Genomic DNA, 6,000 nt, shown 5'->3' with positions numbered 1-6,000 from the left:
ACCTTCAGTTCGGGAGCTTCCGCTCGAGCCAAGAGATCAGTGTTACAGTTTCCAGGGATGGCATTATCTTGTGAAGCTTAGATAATTTTTATCAAAAGGAATTCAATGCAACAGTGCGGGAGTCCCTGCCTGCCCTCTATATCACCGCTGCAGACATTAGTGTTTTTTAGAGCCGTTTGACTATCTGAACAAATTATAATTTTTCCAACAGTTTATGCATCCTTACGTAAGTTTCAACCGAACGGCCCATTAGTACCTCATAAAGAATGAAATGAAAAACCCCATCAAAATTTGAAAACCCCCATCAAATCTCAGTACATATGATAAAATATATAGATATAATAGTTACTTTGTTAGTCTCATGTCGTGGGACATGGACATGGCCTTCAATACTTTGAAGCCGTGCTTTCTTTTTATCTCGCCTAATCTGACTGGTCAGCATCTCTAATTGTGATTGGGCAGCCAAACTTTTCGGCTGACGCCAATCTCCTGGTATAATACCAGAAACGGTATAATATAGAGACATTGCATAGACGAAAAATCGTGTGAGGCAAGCTTCACAAAATTCTAGTTGGTCACATTCACCACTTCCCACAGCAGAATTTGTTAAACTACCACTGTCTGTATTTGTTATTTAATAGTTATTTGTACACTTTTTATTCAGCTAATGTGATCAGAATTTTAAATTTTACTCACTTAAACTCCAATCAGTGTATTTCTGTGCTTAAATTATGTTAAGAATTGGGTTAAAGTTTTTGGTGTGGTGAAAGTGACCTACTAGAATTTTGCTAACTGAAGTTCGCGCATGCAACATCTTTATATTCAAAAATTTTTGATAATACTGTAACGAATTTACTGCAATTCCGCTTGTTTCAAGTCTTTTGCTAAGGTTCGAATCACTAAACTGTTGAATAAATAACACCACTATTCAATAATGCAAAATGCCCTTTATTAAAGTACTTTCAAAAATAACACTGCTACTGCTCGACAGATGGAATGCTTAAATCAAACTGATTGTCGCGCCTCTACTGTTGCTGCTTTTATACTGTGTGATTTCCTCGTTGCACCTTCTAGGCGCTGCCAGAATTTACTTAGTTACTGGTATATAATTATAACTACAGATGCACGTGTGTAGCTCTCATATGCGCGTGTATTTGTGAGCGACACTTCCACAATTATAAGTGCATACTTTTGGGAGCATCTCAAATAAGATATCTGCATGTGTTTGTACGTTGCTTCTCCGCTGCGTGTACGTACATATGTGTAGACATAATGATTGAATTATTGATGTGCATACAAGTCACTGCTTAGCATCGGCTTAGAGATGATAGTACCCCTTAGTGTTGCTAATATTCGTAACAATACTTTCGCTTCATATTATTTCTTCACCAACGCATCCGGCGCTCAGTAGTCTACCCCGTCAAGAGCAAAGCCGAAGCTGGTCAGAGTGCTGGAGTTCTAAAGATTCACAGTTGTTAGCCGGATAGATACTCAGGTTAGTTCTAGTGTAGGTGTTGTACGAATAGCTTATATCTTCTTGATTGTTAAAGTACTGTCTAGTGCTGTCCATCAAACGGGAACTCTATATCATACAGCAAATAAAAGATCTGCCAGCGTTCGAGCACCTTCCCTCGACATCAGTGCATGACAATCAGCTTTTCAGCCCCGTCTTCCATATTAATCTTCCGACTTGTTGAGAGTATTATTCCAAGATATATAACCTCGATAGACAGCATAAACGATCCTTCCCCAATTGATAGTTACTAAATTCATAGACCGAAGACCTCACAAGGGACATAAGCCAGCGCTTCAGACAGTTTGTGGATAAATACAAGTGGGTGATATGGGAGGAACGTTTATAGAATTGTAACCTCTCTACCGGTGGTGTGTACGGAAGCTATGGTATACCGTAAAGTCCCTGTTGAACCCGACTAAGCACAAAGAGAAAATATCCATCGCCTTCGGCTATAAATTGCTGTCGGATGCGAAGGAGTGCGCGAGCGCTTTTTGCCGGCAATATGTAATGCAGTCCTCCGTCGACAAATATCAACGGTATGTCTTCAGACACGCACATAAACACAAAAATAGCGCGTCTTCTATAATCATCACCGCCATCAAACTTGCTGAAATATTCAAAGCAGTAGGCCCAGACGGTATAGCCATGCCGATTCTCGAAAAATGGAAAATTGCGATGGTGATATCGCTCGACAATGACTACACGATAATGGCTACAGGTCCTGACCCACTCATTGAAGAGCTATACAATAAAATAAACGTCTATCTCCCTAAACCTGACATTTTCGCCGACCAAATCATCGGTGACCTTAAGTATTAAAACATACACAAAAGAAATATCGACCATATTTGACATCCCCGTATAGACATTACGCTACCGACTGTCTTACACCCAAAAATACTGAGTGTTACTTTCGATCAGGATATACATATTGGCGAGCATGCATCCGCAATTGTACCTAAACTGCACAACCGAAATCAAATTTTCAAGTCCCTTGGCGGCAGCACTTGGGCTAAAGATAAAGAGGCGTTCATGGCCACTAACACAGCCGGCCGCTTACATGCTAAGCGTTCCCAATATTGTCGCCGAGCCTAAAGTATACTCACTGGAAAAACTTACAGGCCTGTCAAAAGACCGTTCTCATAATCGCTACGGTTGAGAGAAATGAAATGCTAAACAAGCAGTATTTGCTGAATACTCAGAAACCTGGGCTACACAACCGGCAACTGATTGAAGGAGCCCCGCCTACCAGGAACATAAGAAGTCATCTCCACAAGCATTATGAGGAAATACAGCACCTGCGAACTCAGCCGTATGTAGAAAAAAAGCACAAAGGGATCCTTAGGGATATCCACCAAAACGCGACGAACCTCAATGCCAGGCATTGCCCGTTCTTAAAAGAGGAAAACAACCTCCCTGACGCGCGTCTGTCACTCTAGCTCAACTTCGATCTGGATACTGTAACAGGTTAAACTCTTACCTATCCATAATCAACCCCGACATATGTACATAATGTATGTCCTGCTTGTCACGTGTCCCCAAATGACACCAACCGTCTTTTCAATTTCAATGTGGAACCAACGCCTGTAACACCCCTTTCTCTCTGGTCCGCCCCTGTTGAAACTGCAAATTTCCTCGGACTCCCGTTAAAAGATATTGTTGAAAATTTCTGAGCTGTCACACATATTTGGGTTGGGCGAAGCACTGCTACAACAGCAACATCAACCGAAGACCTACTCATGAATAGTAACAACTCAGTTTTATTTGGGTTGATCAAAGTCAGATAGAACTGAAGAAGGTTCCGAAATGTAATCATAAATCTCGCCCTGAACATCGGCCTAGGCTACCTTTGGCACCCCTATCCTCTAGATTCTGGAGCTCACCTGTGGGTTCTTCTCCCCTACAACATGAAGTAAAAACTTTCTGACGTTACAAAGTGAGGCCTTACGTCTTGTGAATCTCAAATGGAAAAGGACTTGATATTCGCTGGTACTACCGAGGGATGTTTTTGTTAATCTCAACCAAAATCAACTTAGCGGTAAAGCGCCAACTAAAGGAGCAAGAAATAGGCGAACTTCTATCAGCTACCCTCTATTGCTTGTTTTTCTTTCACAAACTCGAACTCTTACATAGTTTATGGTCAATTTGTCGCCGCTAACGACTTAATTCTTTTCACAGACAGTGCGCCACCAGTGTACTGATCTCGCCTGTTGACTGCTACTCTTCATGAAAACTATTAATTTAAAATACTGTAGAGTTTTGTTGTTGTTGCTATTAAGTGGTGGGAAGTAGAGATGCAAATGTTATTAAAAATATCTTGATCCCGGCTTTTACGACGATCAATTTTTGGGTGAGATTTTCTGAACTTGAGTTGCACTTTACTGAATTTGGAGTTGAAATTCTGAATATGAATTGTGATTTTTATGAACTTCAATTATAATTTTCTGAAAGTCAGCTTTAACTTCTTGAATTGGCAACTTTGAACTTACGTTGCAATTTTCTGAATTTGGAATTGAAGTACCGAGCGCGAATTATAATTTTTCTGTAATTTTCTGACTGTTCGTTTTAATTTTTCTTTGAACTTAAAATTCTCGATTTGAATTGTAATTTTTATACTCAGTTGAGCAGAGCTCGAGATAGATATAGACTTCCATATATCAAAATCATCAGGATCGAAAAAAAATTTGATTGGGCTATGTCCGTCCGTCCGTTAATACGATAACTTGAGTAAATTTTGAGATAGCTTGATGAAATTTGGTATGTAGGTTCCTGAGCACTCATCTCAGATCGCTATTTAAAATGAACGATATCAGACTATAACCACGCCAACTTTTTCGATATCGAAAATTTCGAAAAACCGAGAAAGTGCGATAATTCATTACCAAAGACGGATAAAGCGATGAAATTTGGGAGGTGAGTTGAACTTATGACGCAGAATAGAAAACTGGTAAAATGTTGGACAATGCGCGTGGCACCGCCCACTTTTAAAAGAAGGTAATTTAAAACTTTTGCAAGATGTAATTTGGCAGTCGTTGAAGATATCATGATGAAATTTGGCAGGAACGTTACTCCTAATACTATATGTATGCTTAATAAAAATTAGCAAAATCGGAGAACGACCACGCCCACTTTTAAAAAAAAAATTTTCTAAAGTAAAATTTTAACAAAAAATTTAATATCTTCACAGTATATAAGTAAATTATGTCAACATTCAACTCCAGTAATGATATGGTGCAACAAAATACAAAAATAAAAGAAAATTTCAAAATGGGTGTGGCTCTGCCCTTTTCCATTTAATTTGTCTAGGATACTTTTAATGCCATAAGTCTAACAAAAATTTATCAATCCTTGTGAAATTTGGTAGGGGCTTAGACTCTAGGGCGTAAATTATTTCTGTGAAAAAGGGCGTAACCGGTTGAAGCCACGCCCAGTTTTTATCCACAGTCGACCGTCTGTCCTTCCGCTCGCCCGTTAACACGATAACTTGAGCAAAAATCGATATATCTTTACTAAACTCATTTCACGTACTTATCCGAACTCACTTTGAATTGGTATAAAAGATGGCCGAAATCCGGCTATGACCACGCATACTTTTTCGATATCGAAAATTACGAAAAATGAAAAAAAAAAATGCCATAATTCTATACCAAATACGAAAAAAGGGATAAACATGGTAATTGGATTGGTTTATTGACGCAAAATATGACTTTAGAAAAAAAACTTTGTAAAATGGGTCTGACACCTACCATATTAAGTAGAAGAAAATGAAAAAGTTCTGCAGGGCGAAATAAAAAACCCTTGAAATCTTGGCAGGAATACTGTTCGTGGTATTACATATATAAATAAATTAGCGGTATCCAACAGATGATGTTCTGGGTCACCCTGGTCCACATTTTGGTCGATATCTGGAAAATGCCTTCTCATATACAACTACCACCACTCCCTTTTAAAACTCTCATTAATACCTTTAATTTGATACCCATATCGTACAAACATATTCTAGAGTCATCCCTGGTCCACCTTTGTGGCGATATCTCGAAAAGGCGTCCACCTATAGAACTAAGGCCCACTCCTTTTTAAAATACTCATTAACACCTTTCGTTCGATACTCATATTGTACAAACGCATTCTAGAGTCACCCCTGACCACCTTTATGGCGATATCTCGAAAAGGCGACCACCTATACAACTACCACCACTTCCTTTTAAAACCCTCATTAAAAAAAAAAAAAAAAAAAATGTAAGGCGCGATAACCTCCGAAGAGATCTAAGGCCGAGCTTCTCTTCCAATTTGCGTCGTGCTCCTCTTGATTTTTCCCTACAAATTGGCCGGACGGGACCTACATGTTTTATGCCGACTCCGAACGGCATCTGCAAGGCAGATGAGTTTTCACTGAGAGCTTTTCATGGCAGAAATACAATCGGAGCGCTTGCCAGACACTGCCGAGGGGCGACCCCGCTTAGAAAAATTTTCTTCTAATTGAA

The sequence above is a fragment of the Eurosta solidaginis genome, chromosome 4 (assembly GCF_040869045.1).
Source record: "Eurosta solidaginis isolate ZX-2024a chromosome 4, ASM4086904v1, whole genome shotgun sequence".
Classification (NCBI taxonomy): domain Eukaryota; kingdom Metazoa; phylum Arthropoda; class Insecta; order Diptera; family Tephritidae; genus Eurosta; species Eurosta solidaginis.
The sequence above is the reverse complement of the archived record's forward strand: the minus strand, read 5'-3'. Positions refer to the sequence as shown.